This window comes from Ranitomeya variabilis, chromosome 4 (genome assembly GCF_051348905.1).
Source record: "Ranitomeya variabilis isolate aRanVar5 chromosome 4, aRanVar5.hap1, whole genome shotgun sequence".
Lineage (NCBI taxonomy): Eukaryota > Metazoa > Chordata > Amphibia > Anura > Dendrobatidae > Ranitomeya > Ranitomeya variabilis.
The window spans coordinates 391,653,789-391,680,993 of record NC_135235.1 but is presented as its reverse complement, the minus strand read 5'-3'; the positions used below and the strand labels follow the sequence as shown (position 1 = coordinate 391,680,993).

The following is a 27,205-nucleotide window of genomic DNA, read 5'->3' as shown; positions in this document are numbered from 1 at the left end:
ACCTTCTTATAAAACATTATAAGGCTAATCAACTTTTCTGCATTCTCCTTCTTTACATCTGCAGGACCGCCTGTCCTATCCGCTCCAGGCCTACTGCCTCTCCTTTCTGTTACAGGACCGCCCCTTTCCGCCCGGGCCTACTGCCTTTCTACTACTATACACGGTATAGAACTTATCATCCATCTTTCAGTTCAGGATTACTGAGCCATCTCTGTATGGCTCCTAGGAGGACTCACTGAATAACCCCGTACGGGTTCACTTTCTGTCCTCATTCTTCTATCAACATCATTAAACATGTCTCACAATCAACTAGTTAGCTACATTTAACTTCTTCTTTCAAGACATTATTGCCATTTAACCATCTTAAGGCAACACTGTTCATAAGTGCAATATGTGAACATCCCCTTTAAGAGGGGACCAAGTCTCTATGAGGTAGTGCAACTTCTCAAGCTGCAAGTCTGTTCGCAGTAAGGACTCCGGTGCTGGTTCCAAGACCAGTGTCTTCGCAAAGAGTCCTTTCCTTGTGTAAAACCAGTAAAGAGCACCTTTAAGAAGGTGCAAACTATGTACAAAAAGTTTGTAATCATGCATTGTTCATGATTCAACAGTTCTTTCAATGATGAATAAACAGGAAACAAAAACAAAAAGCAGAAGAAGGGATCCCGGGTAAACAAAGGGATCCCTTTAAGAGTTAACCCTGATCGGGTTGTAGCAGCAAAAACATCAGAAGGACAAACAGTTAACTATATACAAATGATGAAGCATTCTTGCTTACTCAGTTTCTAGCAGCTTCGATCCTTGGTCCCCGGCCGCTGCAATGTCAGTACCGGTGGTTGATCTCTCAGGTGCCATCAGATCACCCGGTGTCTGGATTTGAAGGCTAACCCTGTTTGCAAGTTCGGTAGCCGCTACAAAGCGGACGGTGGTGATAGTAACAAGATCTGTCAAGCCCGGATCAGTCATGGTCGGGGCAACAGGTGACGCTCCTTCAGGCTCACAGCGTTGGACGTTCCGAGCGCACCATCCTTGCGCACTACGGTGGCGGGTGTACATCACCTGATCCCCCCTTTGCAATGGGTCACCATATTGGTTGCAGCAGGGAGTTTTCACGCTGTAACTAGTAACGAAGACGTCAGTCGGTAGTCCCGGTTCCTGTATGGAGCCCCAACCCCTCTTCGGGTGGAAGGCCAGCACCGTTCCCCGCTTTACCACATCTTTCCTGCCGTGCGCAGACTTTCTGCGTTGCATTTTTGGCGTGTCAGGTTGTTCCGTCTCGTTTCGGTGTCTCCAATGCAGGATTAAAATTGTTTATACTGTTCCCAAGTGAGCACAGCAAGGGTGAGGCCGTCCCCCCGAGCTCCATCCGGCTCGATCCAGGGGGTGTCCCACCGGAGGATCACCCTGTCTGGGCCCACGTCTATGGGTTCTCCCATCTTGGTCGGTAGTGGAGGTACCAGCTTCCCCATCGCGTCGGGGGTGAGGATCACCCGCTCAACCGAGAAGAGGCGGTTACTGTTGGGATGAGGAGCAGTCGCGAGAGCGGGATCGGGCGGGGGAGCAGGATCGGTCAGGGGAGCAGGGGCGTCTTCCATACCTGTGCCTGATGTGATTCCACCGATGTCGATCCGTTCCGCTGACAAGGACACTGGAATCGGCTGCAGCCCGGACCGCGGCTCCTCCGAAGTGGCCTCTTGATGTGGCTCCGCTTTCCATGGCTCCATGGTTGGGATAGGTAGGCTCGGCTCCCCCGCCGGCGGCTCCAAGGAGTTCAGATCCTTCACCGGCGGTGGACGCGAGTCCGCCTCTGGTGGGTGAGGGCCAGCCGGGATCACTTCGCCGCTGCTCAGGCACTTGCTGATCGTCATCGCTGTCCGGCATTCGGCGGCAACACATGCACCTGGCTCCGCCATTTCTCCAAGGTCAAGCTCCCTCTTCACCTCGTTCCCGCCGTTGCAAATCAGGGGGCGGTTCTCCTCTGCTGCTGGGCAGGTCGTCATCTCGCAGCAGAAGTCGGAGGGGGCGGTCGCTACTTTTGGCGCCGCTTTGGTGGTCTCCTCCCATGGCACGCCCTCCTTCTTCCTCTGCGCTCCCTGTGGTGCTGCAATGGTGGCTGGTTTTGGTGGCAAATGGCAATCCACAGTCTTTGCAATAAGTCACAGTCCAAGTATAATAAATCACAGTTCCAAGGCACACATGACCTGATTCTTCAGGCTTAAGTAGATCCTGTTCGTGACGCCAAGTTTGCAGCGCCCCCACGGTCGCAGGGCCGAGGGGTACCCGGTACCGGGTCTCTGAGTCTCTGTTCTGGAGTTGTCACGGTGGCTAGACCCGGTCCGTGACCCTGCTGAGGGGCGTACAATGAAGGTGGAGGTATGGGATGTCGTTATGGTGCGGAGAAGTGCCGGTCGCGGTAAATAACGAGGACACCAGGTTGCAGTCTCTTTACTGAAGGCTTCAGGATCCTCAATCCGGAATACGATTAACCGGGCCGCGCAAGCCTGGCCGGTCCGATGGCACATCCAGAGCTCCCTTTGCAGGTGGAAATCTGTGCCTACCTTCTAGCGCTTGTGTGTTGTGGTCCTCCCCTGCTGTGCTTACGGGATAGTCCCCACAACTGTTGTGTCTGTTTCTCGTGTTCCCTCACAACTCGACTCTGATGTTCTTCCACGTCCCCCAGATCTTATGGTTAGGACGCACCCGTATGACGGGGAGGCTCGGAGCTCTTCCGGGACTCTAGCGTCGCCCCACTCCTGTTGTTACCCCCCTGTGTCTTCCTAGGTCAATTGGGTGAGACAGCCCACCTATAACTGACTGTCCTGCCGTAGGTTTGAAGTTTGGCCTGGAGCTCTATACTTCCTCGGCGTTCCGGCCACCGGTTACGCGCCTCAGTAGGATGTTGCCTCGTCTTACAGCACGACTCCTACTGGTATTCTCCTTGTTGCGTTGATCTCGTTTCTCACTCAGCACAATAAACCTCGCTTCTTGTCCTTTCTTGGGGTACCGCCGCTATATCGTGCAGGCGCGGTTCCGTAACGTTCTCTCTGGTTGCTAGGCCTCTGTCAGGATCCCACCCCTGACAGGGACCCCTCTGAATCTTCCCCTACAACACCCTCTGCCACAAGGTGTTGCCTGGTTTCAACCCAGTCAGCTTTCTGAACTAACTTCCTATCCAACCCCCAGTTTTACCAGACTGTGAGGAGTGGCCTAATGCATAGTGCCCTTAGCTCCCCCTGGAGGCCAGACTGTGAAATGTATTGGTGTCTGTGATACCTGGTCAGATGAACTCCTTCAGTGCCATCAGACGTACCATAGCCCCCCTTAGTGGCGGAGCAACAGTACTGCAACGACCAGGACTCTGGGGCGCTGCACATCCATAATTCAGAGTCTTCATTGGTGGAAACATTTTACTTTAACATTCTCGGGCAGATATCATCTACCGTAATTAAAATGGTTATTTTCCCCAAACTAATGTATTTTTTCCAGACGCTCGCCTTGTTACTTCAAAAATTGGACGCTAAGCTACTCAATGCTACATTCAGGGCATTTGTCTGGGACAATAAAAAGCGCTCAAGAATAAGCCTAAATCATCTTCAGTTACCCAAAGAGGCAGGGGGAAATAACTTCCCAGATCTTTATAAATATAACCTAGCGGCAAACTTTCGTTATGTAATTAACTGGATAAGGGGGAAGTCCCACTTTGCTAATGTTCAGGTAAAACAACAACTTTGTCATCATATTTCATTAGAAGCCCTAATACACCTACATAATGAAGAAATTCCAAACGATGTTAAGGAACACCCAACACTCTGATCCACAATGCTTACTTGGCGTAGGGTTCAAAAACTATGTAGGCTTGATATCTACTCTTCCTCATTTCAGCCGTTCGTGGGTCATCCTCGATTTCTGGGAGGGAAACCTTCTTTGATATACAAAGTACTAGAGATGCAGGGTTGTACTAAAGTGGTAAATTTAATGATGACTTTTCGCTGCTCACTTTCAGGAGGGCTTCACAAAGGTTTCCAGCGCTTGTGGGTAAACCCTTTATCTTTCTACGGTCGCGTAGCCAGGTGCAGGTGGATAGCACGAAGAGTTCAGAACCCAAATTAGGTAGGCATCTAGACACCTCTATTAAAGGAACTTTACCTCAAATTTCATCCACAAGCAAAATCTACTCAATAATAAGGATGTGAGGGTCTTGGGGAGGGAAACTGAAGGGTCCAGGCAAGTGGAGAGAGGATATACCAGAGTTTGAAACGGAAGAAAACAATCCCTTATAACAGTAACACTGACATGGCTTTGCTGATATTCTACAGGGCATATATAACCCCTTGCATACAATCAAAGATGTCTCCTGGGACTACCTATTCATGCTCCAAATGTGGTTCAGCTAATACTGATATACTCCATCACTTGCAGGGATGCATGCATATCCAGAAATTATGGAAAAGCATTCATTCATATATCCAAATACATATTGCATTACCTTTCCATTAACACCACAGTGGGTGGTTTTCAACATCCTGGCAGATAGTCATCAAAATATATCGAGGCTATAGATCGAGATTAGATCATCATTAATTATTTGGGCCTCGGCTACGAGGAAGAGTATCCTCTATCATTGGTTAAACCCAGTGCCACCACCACTAACACTTATTCAATCCAAAATTATGCTTTTGATTCAAATAGATTGATTGGACACACTGACAAAGAAAAAATGACCGGGAAATTCTTTGAAAGATGGGCGTTGTTCATTCCCACATTATTAGACAACACTAAAGATTGAGGAAACAATTTGAACACACCTCATGGTACTTACTTGAGACACTTCATAATCGGGTTCCAATACCATAGTCATTGACGTTATGTGAGAGTTCAGTTCGCACAAGGTGGGGATGGGAAGGAGAGGTTGTTTTTTCCTTTTTTTGGGGGGGGATAAGTGTTAAATTCATGGTATTTGTTGGATATCATTGCCTGTATGTACTACTATGAATTTAATAAGCATCAGAAAAACGAACTTAGAAGCTGTTTAGCCATAAAATAACAAACTTTTTATTAAGACATACAGAAATACAACATTAATGAAAATTGTAAAAAAAATGGGGGTAGAAAATATGCAAAAAGAGAAACCACCAAAAGAGGCAATATGTTATACTGATGTTAAATGTACAAAAAGTTCACAAACAAATGTTTAAATCAGATATATTTATGCGCAGAAAAACAACATAATACAATTAGCAGAGTCCAAAAATAGAACTTCTCATTGTAAAAATTATGCCCAAAATAAATTAGTAAGGGGGCAATACGCGCATATTGGTGAACCCAGGCATGTTAATAATAAAGCCTACCGAAAGGAATGGAGACTTCAAAAAACATGTGAAACAATATACTTTGTAAGGAGGCTACTCAGGGATATTACCTCAAGGTGGTAGCAGCAGCCCTGACGCGCGTTTCGCGTATAGCTTCGTCTGAGGGGAAGTGCGTCTGGGTAATATCCCAGGCTGTTTTTCCTTGCACATGCTATTTTACAATTTTCTCCACATGTGAATTAACCTATATGTAGGCTGTTATATTACTCAGATCACTGTATGCACCTTAAACTAATTGGTTTTACTTTTGGTATGAGATTGTCTCTTTTTGTACTAAGGATTACATTCCTTTTTCATATAGGCTGCTATATTATTCAGATCACTACATGCACCTTAAACCAATTGGTATTTTTGTATGAGTTTGTTTTTTAAGGATTACACTCCTTTTGTATACCTGTTTTTTGCATTTTTTGTATTGTTTTCTGAGTAGCCTCCTTACAAAGTATATTGTTTCACATGTTTTTTGAAGTCTCCATTCCTTTCGGTAGGCTTTATTATTAACATGCCTGGGTTCACTAATATGCGCGTATTGCCCCTTACTAATTTATTTTGGGCATAATTTTTACAATGAGAAGTTCTATTTTTGGACTCTGCTAATTGTATTATGTTGTTTTTCTGCGCATAAATATATCTGATTTAAACATTTGTTTGTGAACTTTTTGTACATTTAACATCAGTATAACATATTGCCTCTTTTGGTGGTTTCTCTTTTTGCATATTTTCTACCCCCATTTTTTTACTATTTTCATTAATGTTGTATTTCTGTATGTCTTAATAAAAATTTTGTTATTTTATGGCTAAACAGCTTCTAAGTTCGTTTTTTTGATGCTTATATTGATTTGAAGCTTTGCCATTGATCTAGGCAGGTATTTTCCTTTTTTGATGTATGCATTTAATAAAGAGTTTTAAAAAATTAAATAAATTCAGACATTTTCACAAATAAACCTAAGTCGTATCAACCAAATGTTACCACTCTCAAGAAGTACAATAAGAGCCGAAAAAAACAGTCTCAAATCAATGGGATCCATTGAAGCGTTCCAGAGTTATAACCACATAAAGTGACAGTGGTCAGATTTCAAAAATGAAGCCCGGTCATTAACCTACAATTTGGCTCGGTCCTTAAGTGGTTAAAGCCACACATACTACAAATGTTGTTTTGCAATAAATTAGTCGCCATGAGAAACAAATGTGTGTTCGCCTATAAAAATCATGTGGCCAAAATGCGAAGCACAAAGAGATATTAATTGTGGACTTGAATGCAGTTTTTGATGCCGGTTTGACTGTCAGAATGTCTTTTGTACATGAAGAAGTCATATTCGTTGAGGTCCATTAAACGCCTTTTATATCATATCTTTACCTGTCTTTTTAATTGTAACTTTTTTGCAAACTAAATTTTCCTTTTATGTAAATCGTTACCAAAGATCCGGTCTTAACATGTGATTTTTCCATATCCATATCTTCCTTCTGAGCATGCTCAGTGCAGACAGCTGTTTAACTGCCATCAGCATGCTCTAGTAGTGTGCTTGTCTCTTGAGCATGCTCTCTTGGGTGTTCTCAGCCTGTGGTTACTGAGCATGCACGAGACTTGGGTAATCTCACGAGACTTTGGGCGGGGGCTTAAGCAGCAGTACTGTAATGGCGTGCTTAGCTGGACAGGAGAGCTTGCTTGTGGCAAAATGTAAGTGTATTTCCTGCTTATACTGGTGTATTGTGTCTTCTCCTTTGTGCTTTTGTTCTTGCATTCTTTGCCAAGTGTGTGCTTTGTTACATATGTCCATAATCGGGGGTAGTGAAGAGGAGAGGAAGAGTAAATATAGGATTGTAGGCAGCCATTACCTGATACACAGGAATCTAATGTGTCTGAATTTTGCACTTCTGCTACGGGTGAATCCATTTTTTAGACATGAGTTAAATAGGAGCAACTGATGCATTTCAGGAGCTCATTCATTCCTGTAAAACCAGACGGGTTAATAAACCTTCTAACCCTGCTGCCAGCTCTGATTCATCTCCGAGGGTGAAGTCTGTGAATCTGATGATTCAGACAATTATGCCGGCTCTCCAAGCTACGATCACGGCCATACGAGGTCTCCCTGAACACCCCAATTTGCAATCTTGAAAGGAAATCCGATTAGCCCATGAGATTTAGATTTCAATAAAGATTTCGGAGTTTTGTGAATCGCCCCCTACATTTAATCTTTCACTTGCTAAGTTAGTAAAGAGGTTTATCTTGCCCTCTGAAGATAAGAGAATTCCTGGTTGGTAACTTTTTTCTTTATATGAAAACACAGCGAGGCTGTACGCCCCTCACAGGACATAGTAGAGTAGGGATAGCCAGGTTTTGGATCCATATTTTTATCAAGTTCCTTACTGGTTGTGAGGGATACCTGCTTTGTAACAAATTAGAGAAAATGATTCCTCCTCTAATAATTGTTGTGCCAAGTTAACTCGGCCATAGATGTTTTTACCATGTGCGACTAAAGCTTCATTTATGACCTGATCAGTGGAAAAGGCATGCTGAGGGTTTTGGTTCCACAAGCAAACATCACACGCGAATCCAGTACAGATAAACGCAGTCCGAGGCAGAATAGACCATGAACGTCAGTGCCTCACTGGTTGTGTCATCTGTGGTTGGAATCTATGTCCTTCCTTCTCTTCTTCATCTGGTTTACACCTTCATGACTTCTTTCGGCTCTGTCTCACCTCTTCAGATTTCGCCTCTTCACATATCTTATATACACACACTGTGCCTCCTGTGATAGTACAAGCTGGGCCTTCTGCCGCACACTGTTGCCTGAAATAAATATGAATCTACCACATCTCAACAAATGAAAAATACTCAGTAACCCCTAAAAAGAATTATAATATACACTGTACCTCAAAAGTAAATTACAATATGCACCATACCCCTAAAATTAATAATTTTCAGTGCCCTATAACATGAAGTATAATGAGTGTATTGCCCCAGTAACAAATAATATTCACTGTAGCCCAGAAATGAACTATCATGTACACTGTGCCCTAAAATGACTAAATACATGCGCTGTTCAGCCATAACGTCATAAATTGTAACACACACTGTGCCCCCAGCAAATATTTGTACTACACATGGAGCTCTCTAAGCAAATCTATAAAATATACAGTAACCCCAATAATGCATTATAATGCAGACTGTGCCCTCCCAGCAATTAACTATATACACTTATGACCTCCTTAGAAATTCCTTGTTATAAAAATTTTTTTGCAAAATATTTCACCCCCTCTCCCCAGAAGTTCTTTATATAGTATGTGACCACATCTCCAGGCATTTGGACCCAATATACGGTGCATCAGCAGCCCTCCATACTCCCCAATCCCTGGGACACTGGACACTAGTGCTGCAAATAGCGACAGCCCCTCTGACCAGTAACAAAAAGCCCACCGGTTTTTGTTGTGATTTCATAGTAATCATGGTAAAATCATAGACTGTGTTCTAGGACCGTGTGGACAATATGCAGTTATTTTGTGATTAAAAACCACTAAAAATCTAGGGCTTAAGTTAGCGTAAAGGGTCTTTACCAAAACTGCATCGGTCCTAACAACAGAGCTCAGACTGAAGGACATTTATATAGCACTGTGTCAGGACTACTGGTTGAGGAAAGACACTCAGAAGATCTGCTACCATCTGGAGATATCTTTGATATTTCTACAGAACCATGGGTTCTTGGTGAACAAAGAAAAATCTCTTTCTACAAACAGCATAGGTTTTGGCATTCATTGTCAAATGTCTTTATCTCAGGAGAGAGGCTCCATGCTGATGTCCTTTCGTTCAGAATCTAATACGTCATCTAAGGGTACCGTCTCACAGTGGCACTTTTGTCGCTACGACGGTACGATCCGTGACGTTACAGCGATATCCATACGATATCGCTGTGTCTGACACGCAGCAGCGATCAGGGACCCTGCTGAGAATCGTACGTCGTAGCAGATCGTTTGGAACTTTATTTCGTCGCTGGATCTCCCGCTGTCATCGCTGTATCGGTGTGTGTCACACCGATCCAGCGATGCGTTCGCTTGTAACCAGGGTAAACATCGGGTTACTAAGCGCAGGGCCGCGCTTAGTAACCCGATGTTTACCCTGGTTACCATCGTAAATGTAAAAAAACCCAAACCGTACATACTCACATTCCGGTGTCCTTCAGGTCCCTAGCCGTCTGCTTCACGCACTGACTGACTGCCGGACGGAAAGTAAAAGCAGAGCACAGCGGTGACGTCACCGCTGTGCTGTGCTTTCACTTTACGGCCGGCACTCAGTCAGTGCGGGAAGCAGACGGCTAGGGACCTGACGGACACCGGAATGTGAGTATGTACGTTTTTGTTTTTTTTTACATTTACGATGGTAACCAGGGTAAACATCGGGTTACTAAGCGCGGCCCTGCGCTTAGTAACCCGATGTTTACCCTGGTTACCCGGGGACTTCGGCATCGTTGGTCGCTGGAGAGCTGTCTGTGTGACAGCTCCCCAGTGACCACACAACGACTTACCAACGATCACGGCCAGGTCGTATCGCTGGTCGTGATCGTTGGTAAATCATTTTGTGTAACGGTACCCTTAGGCCTTCAGTATGGAAATCTGTGGCAGTTTTGGGCATCCTAAACTCACAAATAGATAATATGCCATGGTGGAAAGCCCATAAGGTAATTTCAATTAAGTATTCAGGGCTAGCGGCCTCATTCTCCTCTCTCCCTGGACAAACAAACAAACAAACAAAAAACTGATTTTTTTATATCCTGGGAAGTCTGTTCAGATCTCATCTGATGGATAAAGGTAATGACAACACTCTCTGGCAAATCTCTTTGACCACCATCCAATAGTTCTCAAATCAAATGCCTCAAATTGTGGATGGGGTGACATTATGCAAGACCTTTGGAGGGAAATTGTGATTTTTGCTTGTTCCACTTCTTCTAAACCCAAAGTGAAAGAGCAGAGAGGGGTTTTTTTTAGCTCTGTTGTACTTTCAACATGGGTTTCAAAGGAAGAATGTCCATATAAAACCCTGACAATTCAGCAGTGGTCTATAGATATGCAATGAGCTGAGAAGATGGTAAGGAATATCGTAACAGTCCACATTATAAATAAATAATAATAATAATAGTGGGGGAGTTCTGAATGCAAAAGCAAATCAGCTCAGCTGGAGTTGGAGCAAAGTCACAGAATGCTTTCTTAGTCCTCAAAATGTTCATATAATCTAGAAAATGGGTACCCCTCAGAAGGATTTAAAGGGAATCTGTCACTTGGCTTTTGCTATCCAATCTGAGAGCGGCATGAATGATATAATAGCAGAGACCTTGATCCTAGCCATGCTGCTGCAGATCTCTGAATGATGCTCCATATAACCCCGCCCACACCACTGATTGACGGCTTTCTGTGGACACTGTGCATAAACATTAGGCCCGGGTCACACTTGTGAGTTCAATGCGAGAAACACTCACGGTCATGAGTCTGTCACATCAAGTCCCGTCACTGCCGCCGGCACTCAGAACCGGAGCGTGCGGCTGCATGTACTTCTATGGCGGCAGTGCCGGGACTTGATGCGAGAGACTTGTGCGAGTTTCTCACATTGAACTCGCAAGTGTGACCCCGGCCTTAAGCTGACAATCAGTGGTGGGGGTGGTGTTATCTAGAGCTCATTAATATGGAGGACTACATGGCAGCACGTTTACTAGTGATAATATCCTACCGATAAAACAGTGATTTTTATCAAAACTACAGCAAGCAGCTCAGTGACACATCGCTGGAATCAGGATCTCAGTAACTACCTCATGCTGTTCTTAGATTAAGGAGCAAAAACCTGTTGACAGAACAATGTGATGGTTCTAGTGGTCTGTTCCCTCAGTAAAATGGATTACCTTCATGGAGTAGGTGACCTCAATTTCTACTGGCAGAAGATATTTAACGATTTAGGAACAAAGCCCTTTGAGGCCAAATTAGTACAACATCTGTAGCCACTGTATTCTACTTAATTTTCTGTAAAGGTACCTTCACACTAAACTATATCGCTAGCGATCCGTGACGTTGCAGCGTCCTGGCTAGCGATATCGTTTAGTTTGACACGCAGCAGCGATCAGGATCCTGCTGTGATATCGCTGGTCGTTGAACAAAGTTCAGAACTTTATTTGGTCGTCAAACCGGCGTGTATCGTCGTGTTTGACACCAAAAGCAACGATAGCAGCGATGTTTTACACTGGTAACCAGGATAAACATCGGGTTACTAAGCGCAGGGCCGCGCTTAGTAACCCGATGTTTACCCTGGTTACCAGTGTAAAATGTAAAAAAACAAACAGCACATACTCACCTTCGCGTCCCCCGGCGTCCGCTTCCCACACTGACTGAGCGCCGTAAAGTGAAAGTGAAAGTACAGCACAGCAGTGACGTCACCGTTCTGCTGTTAGGGCCGGCGCTCAGTCAGTGCAGGAAGTGGACGCCGGGGGACGCGAATGTAAGTATGTACTGTTTGTTTTTTTACATTTTACACTGGTAACCAGGGTAAACATCGGGTTACTTAAGCAAGGATAAATAGGAGAAACCGGAGCATAATTGTATAAAACGAAAATGCTTTATTAGAACACAATTGAATATATTAAAAACAGCAGTAACATACAGAGGTGTGTAGTAGTACCATAATGTACATATAGGAAGGCACCCACCCCTCTAATATCCCTTATAACATGTCTCTAAGGAAAATCCTCTTCATGGCATGTAGCCTGGCTGAAATGACCGCTATGTATTAAAGTACAAATAAATAGTATATAAATAGATTAGGCTGGGTCTGCTTACCAGGGTACAAGGAAAGAGGGATAGAGGAACGGGGTCTCGTCCAGATATCAACTGGCCCTGCGCTTAATAACCCGATGGTTACCCGGGGACCTCGGCATCGTTGGTCGCTGGAGAGCGGTCTGTGTGACAGCTCTCCAGCGATCAAACAGCGACGCTGCAGCGATCGGCATCGTTGTCGCTATCGCTGCAGCGTCGCTTAATGTGAAGGTACCTTAACACTTAAGGAATTAAAGAATTGTTCTCGTCCCTGCCTTTCATGGCCAAGTCACGTTTAACTGCTTCTAGGCTATGTCCACCACCAGAGTTACTAAAACAGCCCAGTGCAGCTGTGATTTGCTGTTTGCATAACTCCCATAGATATTTATGGGAGGTACACAATTTGCATAACAGTGAGCTAGGTGTTTTTGCAATTCAGGAGTTACACCAACAATGTAGCTTCCTTTGCTACACTGTTTCTTGAACTTCCTTTAACTTCTATTGCAATTGTACAACAGCAACGAGCAGCTTTGCTTGGCTGTTTTCGTAACAAAAGGTCAAGCAAGAGAATGCAGTGGTTATAGACCCAATAATATTTTGGTTTGAAGGACTTGGTTTCTACTCTTGTAGACCTTTTCAAAAGGAGAATGCTGCCACTCAGGAAGAACCAGTTGTCTCAGAACAAATTTGTTCACCCAGACCAGTAGCAACTTCACCTTTATGGCCTTGAAGCTACAAGGGGTACCTTCGGAAAAACATAATTCTTTGATGAGGTGATTTACACCGTCGGCAGCCCAGAGGTCCAGCATAATTAATATCTATAACTGGGTCTGGAAGACTTTTGCAGAATGGTATTGACTTAAAAATCATGTTCCCACTTGAGTCCCTGTTCTCTGACAGTTCCTTGAAAAAGGTATCCAGAAAAGTTTACAGTTTTAGAGCTTGAAAGACTACTTAAATTCTCCTTTAGAAGTTCATTTTTCAAATTACTTGTTTCAAGTTTCTTAAAAACAGTGAAGATCAGACATCACATTAATGCTGCATCCCCTTCTAGGGATCTTTCTTTGGTTATCGGATATCCCCATCTAGAATCTCAATTTGAGGCCCTGCAAGATATTCACTTTCAGCATCTGTCTTCTCATCTGCCCATCAAATTTGTGAGATCCAAACCTATTTTTGTAGGGAGCCATATTCCAAGGGCTTTTCCTTATTGCCTATCCCTCAAAACTAGGGTTTCTTCTCAAAGTGGCTTCCCAGTTTGTTACAGATCTAGAAATCTTTTTTAACCCCTTAATGACAACCAATACGTCTTTTAACTGACCTGAGATATAAGAGAATAGCCTCCCCATACAGGTGACAATCTAGCAGCTGTTGGCTGTACACTATAGCTGACAACTTGCTGTTTCAGGCTCGATCACTGTTTGCACCATCCAAATCTGTTTAACCCCTTAGATGCTGCTGTCAATAGTGACTACATCATTATAAATGGTTAACAGAGTGTAGGGGCTTCCTCTTAATCCAAATTGGTGCCCTCAGCTCATGATTGTGTGGTCCTGATGTTTGCCATGGCAATTCATGAACAAATAGTGGCCTTAGAGTACTGTCACACAGTGGCACTTTGATCGCTACGACGGTACGATCCGTGACGTTCCAGCGATATCCATACGATATCGCTGTGTCTGACACGCAGCAGCGATCAGGGATCCTGCTGAGAATCGTACGTCGTAGCAGATCGTTTGGAACTTTCTTTCGTCGCTGGATCTCCCGCTGTCATCGCTGGATCGTTGTGTGTGACACCGATCCAGCGATGCGTTCGCTTGTAACCAGGGTAAACATCGGGTTACTAAGCGCAGGGCCGCGCTTAGTAACCCGATGTTTACCGTGGTTACCAGCGTAAACAAAAACAAACAGTACATACTTACATTCCGGTGTCCGTCCCCCGGCGTTCTGCTTCTCTGCACTGTGAGCGCCGGCCGGCCGGAAAGCGAGCACAGCGGTGACGTCACCGCTGTGCTTTCCGGCTGGCACAGACACAGTGGAGAGAAGCAGAACGCCGGGGGACAGACACCGGAATGTAAGTATGTACTGTTTGTTTTTTTTACGTTTACGCTGGTAACCACGGTAAACATCGGGTTACTAAGCGCGGCCCTGCGCTTAGTAACCCGATGTTTACCCTGGTTACCCGGGGCCTTCGGCATCGTTGGTCGCTGGAGAGCGGTCTGTGTGACAGCTCCCCAGCGACCACACAACCACTTACCAACGATCACGGCCAGGTCGTATCGCTGGTCGTGATCGTTGGTAAATCGTTTAGTGTAACGGTACCCTTAAGGCCCCGTCTCACTAAGCGATTTACCAACGATCACGACCAGCGATACGACCTGGCCGTGATCGTTGGTAAGTGGTTGTGTGGTCGCTGGGGAGCTGTCACACAGACAGCTCTCTCCAGCGACCAACGATCAGGGGAACGACTTCGGCATCGTTGAAACTGTCTTCAACGATGCCGAAGTCCCCCTGCAGCACCCGGGTAACCAGGGTAAACATCGGGTTACTAAGCGCAGGGCCGCGCTTAGTAACCCGATGTTTACCCTGGTTACCAAAAAAAACAAACAGTACATACTCGCCTTTCGGTGTCCAGGTCCCTTGCCGTCTGCTTCCTGCTCTGACTGAGCCGCCGTACAGTGAGAGCAGAGCGCAGCGGTGACGTCACTGCTGTGCTCTCACTTCTCACTGTACGGCCGGCAGTCAGTGAGAGCAGGAAGCAGACGGCAAGGGACCTGACGGACATCAGAAGGCGAGTATGTACTGTTTGTTTTTTTTTACATTTACGCTGGTAACCAGGGTAAACATCGGGTTACTAAGCGCGGCCCTGCGCTTAGTAACCCGATGTTTACCCTGGTTACCAGTGAAGACATCGCTGGATCGGTGTCACACACACCGATTCAGCGATGTCAGCGGGGCCTCAACGACCAAAAAAAGGTCCAGGCCATTCCGACACGACCAGCGATCTCGCAGCAGGGGCCTGATCGCTGGTACGTGTCACACATAGCGAGATCGCTATGGAGGTCGCTGTTGCGTCACAAAACTTGTGACTCAGCAGCGATCTCGCTAGCGATCTCGCTATGTGAGACGGGGCCTTTAGAGTCTGACTGCTGTAGTAATCTGTTCAGAAGTTAGAGGCATTTAGGTGGTAAAAACACACATTTTCATTTCTGTCATACCACTTTGCATTAATTCCTGTAAAGCACCTGAAGGGTTAATAAACTACCTGACTGCAGTTTTCAATATGTCAGGGGGTACTGTTTTTAAAATGGTATCACGTTTGGGGGTTTCCCAATATATGAGACCCCTAAAGTCACTTCAAACATGGATAAGTCCCTAAAAAAATAAATGTAGTAAATTTCCTTGAAAAAATGAAAAACTGCTGCTACATTTTTTAAACCTCCTAAAATGCTAACAAAATAAAATAACATTTTACAAATGGTCCTGATGTAAAGCCAACATGTGGGAAATGTTATTTATTAATGGTTTGCTGTGGTATGACCATCTGGATTAAAGGGATAAACATTCAAATTTCGAAAATTGCACATTTTTTAAAATTTTTCTCAAATTTTGGATATTTTTTATAAATAAACACATAACATATTGACCTAAATTTACCATTATCATAAAGTATCATGTGTCATGAAAAAACATTCTCAAAATCACTGGGATTTGTTGAAGCGTTGCAGAGTCATTACCACATAAAGTGACACTGGTCAGATTTAAAAAATTTGGCTCCGTCACTAAGGGGTTAATCTTCTTTGTGAGACTCCTGTTGATGATGAGAAATTATATTCCTTTGGGTCAGCTTATTTGTTATATTATATCTAGATATAATCATAGATTTCAGAAGTTCTGAGCTTTATTTCTCCAACAACAACGTTGTATTAGGCCGAGGTCACACTTGCGTATGCAATGCGAGAAACTCACACGAGTCTGTCGCCTCAACACCCGGCACCGGAGTGTGCGGCTGCATGTATTTCTATGCAGCCGCAAGCTTCATTCCCGAGTGCCGGCGGCAGTGCCGGGTATTGATGCGAGAGAATCGCGCAAGTTTCTTGCATTGCACACGCAAGTGTGACCCCGGCCTTAAGCACCTTGGCTCATGCATGGGATCAGGAACATAATTTCCAAGCGTTACCAACTGCAAGGTCTGGATTCTCCACTGCAAATTGAAATTTCTTCTACCAGCCCCACCTCCACCTCTGGAGCGCTCACATTTCAGTTAATCAAATATGCAAATCTGTAATTATGGTCATGACCCTATATGTCAGTACCACATTAAACTTCATCTGTGCAAAATAATTTCTTATAAAAGTCACCACTCCTTCTGAGCCTTAAAGAGGTTGTCCAACTCCAAAATCCAGATTTTTCTTAAGCTAATCTGTGCTGTATTGTAATATACAACACTCCTATACTTTGTAATTGTTTCTCTTTTGTTCCTCCTGAATTTCACTTAATTCCCTGCACCCACTTTGTTATCTAACCTCACAGCCAGATTTGGCACCGTCTGGCCTCAGTGTCCACCATCGGCCTCAGCCCGCTCACTGCACACCCATTGGCTAACATTATCTGCCCCAGCATGAACCTCTGTCATCACTCCAGTATTGGAAATAATAGAGCAGTATCCTGTGTCTGTATAAAGCAGCACAATCGCTGCACTCCACACCACATCCACAGTTGTGATAGAGCCGTCACATGTCCCCACATCTCATCCTCAGTGGTGATAGAGCTTCACTTGTTTCCATATCACATCCACAGTGGTGATAAAGCTTCACATATCCCCACCGCATCCACAGTGGTGATAGAGCTTCACATGTCCCACACCGCATCCACAGTGGTGATAGTATCACTTGTCCCCACATTACACCCATAGTGGTGATAGAGCGTCACATGTCTCCACATCACATCCACAGTGGTGATAGAGCCGTCACATGTCCCCACATCACACCCACAGTGGTGATAGAGCTTCACATGTCCCCATATTACACCCACAGTGGTGACAGAGCTTCACATGTCTCCATATCACATCCACAGTAGTGATAGAGCTTCACATGTTCCCACATCACATTCACAGTGGTGACAGAGATTCACATGTGGAGCATTACATCCACAGTGGCGATAGAGCTTCACATGTCCCCACATCACATCCACAGTGGTGATAGAGCGTCACATGTCCCCACATCACATCCACAGTGGTGATAGAGCTTTACATGTCCCCCACATCATATCCACAGTGGTGAGAGAGCTTCACATGTCCCCACATCACATCCACAGTGGTGATAGAGCTTCACATGTCCCCACATCACATCCACAGTGGTGAGAGAGCTTCACATGTCCCCACATCACATCCACAGTGGTGACAGAGATTCATATGTGGAGCATTACATCCACAGTGGCGATAGAGCTTCACATGTCCCCACATCACATCCACAGTGGTGATAGAGCTTCACATGTCCCCACATCACATCCACAGTGGTGAGAGAGCTTCACATGTCCCCACATCACATCCACAGTGGTGACAGAGATTCACATGTGGAGCATTACATCCACAGTGGCGATAGAGCTTCACATGTCCCCACATCACATCCACAGTGGTGATAGAGCGTCACATGTCCCCACATCACATCCACAGTGGTGATAGAGCGTCACATGTCCCCACATCACATCCACAGTGGTGATAGAGCTTTACATGTCCCCCACATCATATCCACAGTGGTGAGAGAGCTTCACATGTCCCCACATCACATCCACAGTGGTGATAGAGCTTCACATGTCCCCACATCACATCCACAGTGGTGAGAGAGCTTCACATGTCCCCACATCAAATCCACAGTGGTGACAGAGATTCACATGTGGAGCATTACATCCACAGTGGCGATGTACCATCACATGTCCCCACATCACATCCACAGTGGTGACAGAGCGTAACAGGTCCCCACATCACATCCACAGTGGCGATGTACCATCACATGTCCCCACATCACATCCACAGTGGTGACAGAGATTCACATGTCCCCCACATCACATCCACAGTGGTGATACAACATCACATGTCGCCACATCACATCCACAGTGGTGATAGAGCGTCACATGTCCCCATATCACATCCACAGTGGTGATAGAGCGTCACATGTCCCCATATCACATCCACAGTGGTGAGAGAGATTCACATGTGGAGCATTACATCCACAGTGGCGATGGACCATCACATGTATCCGCATCACATCCACAGTGGTGATAGAGCTTCACATGTCCCCATATCACATCCACAGTGGTGATAGAGCGTCACATGTCCCCATATCACATCCACAGTGGTGAGAGAGATTCACATGTGGAGCATTACATCCACAGTGGCGATGGACCATCACATGTATCCACATCACATCCACAGTGGTGACAGAGCGTCACAGGTCCCCACATCACATCCACAGTGGTGATAGAGCGTCACATGTCCCCACATCACAGTCACAGTGGTGATAGAGCATTACATGTCCCAACATAACCTCTGACACACGAGTACTGTTAGGTGAATAGTCTGTAGTGATGTCTGTCTGTGGGTATATCTACATGTATACCACATAATACACCTCAGCTGCTGCAGAACCTCAGTCTACAATAATGTGTGTATGGATGGAGGGAGGGATGGATGTGTGTATGGATGGATGGGTGTGTGTCTGTGTAGAAGGATGGATGAGGGATGGATGCACACAGCACATTATACTCACCTATGTAGAATCCTTTTCCTTCCTGGTTCATCCAATCAGCTGAGTCATTGCCCTGCTGCCTGGCACTGTACAGGGAGGCTGGAGCAGGAGGGGGAGGGTCTGGCAGAGATTGGGGGCGGTTATGACCAGTCTATGCCAGGGTGAGTGACCACCTCCTCCAAATCAGGAGGGAGCTGCTCACCAGACTTAGGCTACGTTCACATTTGCGTTGTGCGCCGCAGCGTCGGCGACGCAACGCACAACGCAGGAACAACGCATGCACAACGCATGCACAACGCTGCGTTTTGCGACGCATGCGTCCTTTTTTGCTTGATTTTGGACGCACAAAAAATGCAACTTGCTGCGTCCTCTGCGCCATGACGCGTGCGCCGCAGTGACGCATGCGTCGCAAAACGCAAGTGCAACGCATGTCCATGCGACCCCATGTTAAATATAGGGGCGCATGACGCATGCGGCGACACTGCGGCGCCCGACGCTGCGGCGCAGAACGCTAATGTGAACGTAGTCTTAGTGTGATACCTAGGACACTATGCAGAATGTTGACATGGAGTATATTACAAACTGTCAGCTTTCTACAGCCTATGTACACACACATTATACAGAAGGCCCAGACAAGCCCTTTAATTGTTGCTTTGGAAAACCCTTCTGTGCTGCCTGAGGATGACCTGGGAAATAAAAATTTACTCTCCTAAACTCTTCCTATAGTCCGAAGGTAGTACAATATATCTCTCCCAATATATTGTTTTGCTGTATCAAGAATGTGTGATTATTGTCTCAAGTGGTTCGTGCATAGAAGACACACTGATAGATAAAGTTGCTAATTAATCTTATATTCTTCTGTTCAATAGGAGTGATATGAAATATAACCCTTCTGTGCTGCCTTAAGACTACAAGAAACTAAAATATTGGTGAGTAAATTATTCATAAGATGCATACTAAATCTCCCTTTCTGTATACCCTTTGTACGAGGCGAGATCCCATATTCTGCTCTGTATATGGCTTTTATGACATAACTAGATGGTGGCCCGATTCTAACGCATCGGCTATTCTAGAATAAGTATGTATGTATGTACATTGCGCTTACCACAGCCACGTAGTATATAACACAGCCACGTAGTATATAACACAGCCACGTAGTATATAACACAGACAGCCACGTAGTATATAGCAGTCATGTAGTATATTGCACAGCCCACGTAGTATATTGCACAGCCCACGTAGTATATTGCACAGCCCACGTAGTATATAGCACAGCCACGTAGTATACAGCACAGCCACGTAGTATATAGAACAGCCACGTGGTATATAACACAGCCACGTAGTATATAGCACAGCCACGTAGTATATAGCAGCCACATAGTATATAGCACAGCCCACGTAACAGAGAGCCACGTAGTATATAGCACAGCCACGTAGTATATAGCACAGCCACGTAGTATATAGCACAGCCACGTAGTATATAGCACAGCCACGTAGTATATAGCACAGCCACGTAGTATATAGCACAGCCACGTAGTATATAGCACAGCCACGTGGTATATAGCACAGCCACGAGGTATATAGCACAGCCACGTGGTATATAGCACCGCCACGTAGTATATAGAACAGCCACGTGGTATATAACAGCCACGTAGTATATAGCAGCCACATAGTATATAGCAGCCACATAGTATATAGCACAAGCAGTAGCAACAGAAATCCCATATACATATTTGAGAAACAGGGGTAGCGACACAAATTGTCCGCAACCCCTGTTCAAACAACCTCAGCTCCAATAAACATCAGACAAAAATAGGAGAAAAAGGAGCAAACTGATTACATCCGGTAAAAATAGTCATATAACTTTATTAATTCGTAGAAAAGATAAAACATCCCAACAGTACATAAAGAGCCATAAACAATGCAAATTGCTATATACCCCACGACCTATCACCACCTCACATTGCACATGAGTCCCTGAAAAAAATAACATAAAGGTCCAAAGACCATAACCCTGAGGGAGCAGTGCATCCAAAAGTGGACACCTGGAGGTCAGCATGCATCCATAAAGTGACTAAGGATAAAGTAACACCTGTCTGTCTTTCATATAAAGTGCGGAAGTAACTAGCAAAAGGTACAATGCTTACCAGCAGATGAGTGGGAACAAGGGGGGGTCGGATGGAGGGTCCCGACGCACGTTTCGCGGCTACTTGGGGCCGCTTTCTCAAAGAACGTAACACAGACAGCCACATAGTATATAGCACAGCCACGTAGTATATAGCACAGCCACGTAGTATATAGCATAGCCACGTAGTGTATAGCAGCCACGTAGTATATAACACAGCCCATGTAATATATAGCACAGCCCACGCAGTATATAACACAGGCCACGTAGTATATAACACTGCCCACGTAGTATTTAGCAACCAGGCAGTATATAACACAGCCCATATAGTATATAGCAGCCAGGCAGTATATAACACAGCACACATAATATATAGCACAGCCCACATAATTTATATCACAGCCCACGTAGTATATAACACAGCCCACATAGTATATAGCAGTGTGGGCACCATATCCCTATTAAAAAAAAAAGTTAAATACAAAATAGTTATATACTCACCCTCCGGTGTCCACCGAAGTTGTCCCAATGCGCGCGATACTGCCGCCCGCTTCCGTTCCCAGTGATGCATTGCGAAATTACCCAGATGACTTAGCGGTCTCACGAGACCGCTAAGTCACCTGGGTAATTTTGCAATGCATCACTTGGAACGGAAGCCGGCGGCAGCATCGCGCGCATTGGTAGACGACGGAAGGTGAGAATAGCACAATTTTTTATTTTTTTTATTATTTTTAACATTATATCATTTTACTATTGATGCTGCATAGGCAGCATCAATAGTGAAAAGTTGGTCCGGGATGGGGCGACACATTGGCACTGACTGGAGAGGAGTAGGGAGGGGGCACTGACTGGAGGAGAGAAGGGAGGGGCCAATTAGCGGCCGGACTAAGCCTGTCGCTGATTGGTCGTGGCCAGCTGGCCGCAACCATTCAGCAACGCGGGATTTCCGTTACAGACAAGCAGACAGACAAACAGACGAAAGTACCCCTTAGACGATTATATAGACAGTTTATTCACCTCCCCATATAACAAAATTCTACTCTGTGCACCTCTTCTCTAACATTTCATATCCTTCTTTTTATGGTTAAATAAGTTTTTATTTATCAGATGACAATCAACAGATAAGGAAGTCATATGGAAAACTTCAACATTTGCATAATTACTTAATTACCCCCGAGGGTGGTTTGCATGTTAATGATGAGGCCAATTTTTACAATTCTGACCACTGTCCCTTTATGAGGTTATAACTCTGGAACGCTTCAATGGATCCCGGTGATTTATTCAATATTACTTGCGTTTATTTGTGGAAAAAAATGGAAACTTGGCAAACATGTTGAAAATTTTGCATGTTTCCAACTTTGAATTTTCATGCCCTTAATTAAATCACAGAGATATGTCACACAAAATAATTAATAAGTAACATTTCCCACTTGTCTACTTTACATCAGCACAATTTTGGAACCAATTTTTTTTTTTTTTTGTTAGGAAGTTATAACGGTTAAAAGTTGACCAGTGATTTCTCATTTCCCATTTTTTAGGGACCACCTCACATTTGAAGTCACTTTGAGGGGTCTATGTGATAGAAAATACCCAAAGGTGACACCATTCTAAAAACTGCACCCCTCAAGGTGCTCAAAACCACATTCAAGAAGTTTATTAACCTTCAGGTGCTTTACAGGAATTTTTGGAATGTTTTAAAAAAATTAACATTTAACTTTTTCTCACAAATTTTTTTTACTTCAGATCCAATGTTTTTTATTTTCCCAGGGTAACAGTAGAAATTGGACCCCAAAAGTTGTTGTGCAATTTGTCCTGACTACGCTGATACCCCATATGTGGGGTTAAACCACTGTTTGGGTGCATGGCAGAGCTCGGAAGGGAAGGAGCGCCGTTTTACTTTTTCAACACAAAATTGGCTGGAAATGAGATCGAACGCCATGTCGCGTTTGGAGAGCCCCTGATGTGCCTAAACAGTGGAAACTCCCCAATTCTACCTGAATATTATATATAATATATGTGCAAGCACCTTCCTTTAATCAACTTAGCGCCTTTTGTCTCCATGTAAATTAAGGTACCGTCACACTAAGCAACGTCGCCAGCGATCTGTGATGTTGCAGCGTCCTAGGGAGCGATATCGCTGTATTTGACACGCAGCAGCGATCAGAATCCCGCTGTGAAATTGCTGGTCGCTGCTAGAAGGTCTGCACATTATTTGGTCGCTAGGTCGCCGTGTATCGCCGTGTTTGACAGCAAAAGCAACCATACCAGCGATATTTTACACTGGTAACCAGGGTAAACATCGGGTTACTAAGCGCAGGGCCGCGCTTAGTAACCCGATGTTTACCCTGGTTACCAGCGTAAAATATAAAAAAAAACAAACACTACATACTCACATGCTTCCCCCGGCGTCCGCTTCCCACACTGACTGAGCGCCGCAAATTGAAAGTGAAAGCACAGCACAGCGGTGACGTCACCGCTGTGCCCTGCTACTGCCGGCGCTCAGTCATTACAGGAAGCGGACGCCGGGGGACGCATGTAAGTATGTACTTACATTTTACGCTGGTAACCAGGGTAAACATCGGGTTACTAAGCGCGGCCCTGCGCTTAGCAACCCGATGTTTACCCTGGTTACCCGGGTACCTCGGCATCGTTGGTCGCTGGAGAGCGGTCTGTGTGACAGCTCTCCAGCGACGCTGCAGCGATCGGCATCGCTGTCGCTATCGCTGCAGCGTCGCTTAGTGTGACGGTACCTTTACTCTGCTGGGATTGCGTGCATTATCTCAGTCTCCTCTCCTTGCCGGCCTTATTTGTGCAGGCGTTTTAAGTGTTAAAGTCATTTCGGCAATCATCTAGCCTGGACTGTTGTATTACTCTGTGCTCTTTTTTCTAGCCTGCTTCAATAATGCAGGCACTTCAGCGTCAATGTTTCTATGGCAACCACTTAGCTGGGATAGCGTGAGTCATTTTATGGTCTCCTCTCCCTGCCTGCTTCCACTGCAGGTGCTTGGGTGTCACTTCCCCCATAGCAACCTCTTAGCCGGGATTGTGTGTATTACCCTGCAGCCTCGGCAATACAGCAGGAGCTGCCCACTGCACATGTGCAGGGGGATTAACCTGGTAACCCGGAAGTGTATGCCTCCAGATCTCTGCACGTCATAGCAATGCTCACAGGTGATACTTATTTTGTTTCATTATTTGGCTATATTAGAACGAGTCTAGGCTGTTTACCTCACATTTCCCCTGAGGAAGATGCCCTTGTAGCATCGATACGCGTGGGGCTCCAGTTCTCCCCAGCATTAGCACTTTGTATTTGAACTACCTCATTTCTACTCGGCATCCTTGCACTTTGGGCTCCTTTGGAGTTTACTATCTGCCTCGCTCCTGGTCTTTAGGTGATATATTCCTTTACAACTTGGCTATTGTTTCTGGGTGGTATATCTTTATCTGATATGTGGTTATCTTACCCCCAGTTCTTTGGTTAACATCCTATAGGTTGTTTTGCTTTCATTGGAATTCTTATGGTGCATGAGGGGGCATACTCTGAGCCTAAATTTTGTATATATTATACCTTTGTCCACAATACTGTTTGATGTCTGTATGGCATAATTTGGTGGTATGAGTATTTATTAGTGTACGTGTTTCAATTCATATGCACGCACCTTCTCTAAATATTTGTCACATTGTTCAGTGCTAAAATGACATTTGTCTCCAACTGTCTGGGGGGTTGCATGTAGCCTACTAGCTATGTGCTGTTTTTTCTGTTTTTAAATGCTTTTAAATGTATGTCTCGTTTTGATGTGCCTTTTTGAATAAAGTTGTTATCTTTTCATGGTCGATCCCAGTGTTATGCATATCCTTTTTCTTAGTTTTTCTTCATAAACAGTGGAAACCCCCCACAAGTGACCCCATTTTCGAAATAAGACCCCTCACGGAATGTATTTAGATGCATGGTGAGCACCTTGAACCCCCAGGTGCTTCACAGAAGTTTATAGCGTTGAGCCATGAAAATAATAAAATCACATTTTCCTCACAAAAGTTATTTTAGCCCCACATTTTGCATTTTCATAAGGGTAATAAGAGAAATTGCACAACAAATTATATGGTGCAATTTCTCTTGAGTATGCCAATACATAATATGTAGGAGAATACTATTTTTGAGGCACAGTGCAAAGCTCAGATGGGAAGAAGCTCCATATTGGAGTTCAGATTTTGCTGGAATGGTTTGAGGGTGCCATGTCACATTGGCAGAGCCCCTGAGGTGCCAGAACAACAGAAACCCCTATATGTGAACTCATTTTACAAACTACACTCCCCAATTAAATTCATCTAGGGGTGAAGTGATCATATTGACACCACATGTGCCTCACAGAATTTTATACCACTGAGCAGTGAAGAAAGAATAAATTACATTTTTTACCAATAAAATGCTGTTTTAGCCCCAAGTTTTTAATTTTTCTAAGGGCTAATGGGACATTTTTTTTTACAACAAACTAAGGTCCATTTTTTCCTGAGTGCGCCAATGCCCTACATGTATTCGGGAAATATTTTTCAGGCACAGTGGAAAGTTCAGAAGGGAAGGAGTGCCAGATTTTACTGTTATGGTTTGCAGGTATCATGACCCACTGGGAGAGCCCCTTAGGAGCCAGAACAGAAGAACGCCCTATAAGTGACCCCATTGTACGAACTACACCTCTCCATTAATTCATCTAGGGGTGCAGTGATCATATTGACACCATGGGTGTGTCACCAAATTTTATACCACTGGGCAGTGAAGACAAAATAACTAAATTTTTAGCAACAAAATTTTGTTTTAGCCCCAGATTTTACATTTTCACACAAGAAGTGGGTAAAAATGGCACCAAAATTTGTACCACAATTTCTACTGAACATGGCAATACCCCATATGTGGCTGTACAGTACTAAACATCAAAACTTCCGGCACTCATATAATATGCAAAAAATGATTTATTCAAGTGAAGCAATCCCAAAATTCATAATGTTTCGGTCTTACATCTAGACCTTCATTAGATGGATTGCCATGGAATTAAGGGAGAAATGTCCAAATGCAGCGTTAGGTGCGCAAAGGTAATGGAAGAATTTCCCTGTGAAAAGCGCTTTCAGGGAAATTTGGGGATTGCTTCACTTCAACAAATCATTTTTTGCATATTATATGAGTGCTGGAATTTTTGATGTTTATGTATTGAGGGAGTGGTATCCTTCTCCAGGCACCAACTTGAGTACGGAGTGACGTGTATCCAATTCTTTTTTTTGCTGTACAGTACTACCTAGCCATACAGAGAGACTTGGGAGGAACGGAGCGCTATTTACCTCTTGGAGCCCAAATTTTCCTAGAGCTGCTTGCGGACTCCATATACAGAGCCCGTAATTGCCAGAAGAGCAGAATCCCCTTTCAATTGACCCCATTTGGGAAACTATACCCCTTAAGGAATTTATTTACAGATGTAGTGACGATTTTGACTCCATGGGTATTTTCAGGAAACATGCAGCAATGAATGTTGCCAACTGAAAATTGCAATCTGCCGTTGTTGTGAGCAGTACGCTCTAGTGACCAGTAATTTATGCCCAACCCGTGCTTCTGGAGGTATGCACCCATAAGTTAAGCGGGCTTTCATCACTTCAGAAATGCCAAACGTGCATGCAATATGTGATTTAGGTATCCTGTGGGGCTCAGAAGGGAGGGGGCATTTGGATTTAGGAGCCGAGAATTTGCTGAATTTTTTTTTTTTTGGCGGGTGAGGAGCCATTTTGCTTTCCCAGAGCCTTTGTGCTACCAGTAATGTGGAAGCCCCCTATATTTCTGTTAACAGATGGTGGACCTGAGTGGGGACTTGCTTTTTTGTGGACTGAGTTGAAGCTTTTATTGGGAACATTTTACATAACGTTTGGGATCACATTTATCCGGCGCTCTACACTGAGCACTTAGTTTGTGGTTTCCATCTAAATCTCTGAGTAATGTGATTCAGATGAAACCCCCGAGGGATCCATTCACTATAATGAGGCAGCAGAGTTACTCCGTCTGGACTCTGTTCCGCGGTTTCCTTATTTTCAGAAGTGCACAAAACTGTAGCCGACGGCACTTTTATGCAATCCTAAAAAGACGGACACCGCCAGATCACAGGTCCTATGGTGTCCACAGTGCCTCCATCTGCCTCACTATA

At 44.7% G+C, this 27,205-nt stretch overlaps 1 protein-coding gene across 5 annotated transcripts in view; it reads left to right on the top strand.

Annotated features, from left to right (window-relative positions):
- Window positions 1-27,205, top strand: part of LOC143767152 (uncharacterized) — a 115,703-nt gene that overhangs the window by 60,217 nt on the left and 28,281 nt on the right. For 2 of the 5 annotated variants that reach the window (XM_077255198.1, XM_077255196.1), the window contains exons 1-2: window positions 6,905-7,044; window positions 19,771-19,830. The gene's annotated coding sequence lies outside the window, so the exon portion shown is untranslated. Of the gene's footprint in view, window positions 1-6,904; window positions 7,045-19,770; window positions 19,831-27,205 lie in introns of those variants that run through there. The other 3 variants (XM_077255195.1, XM_077255194.1, XM_077255199.1) reach the window with 2 other exon arrangements.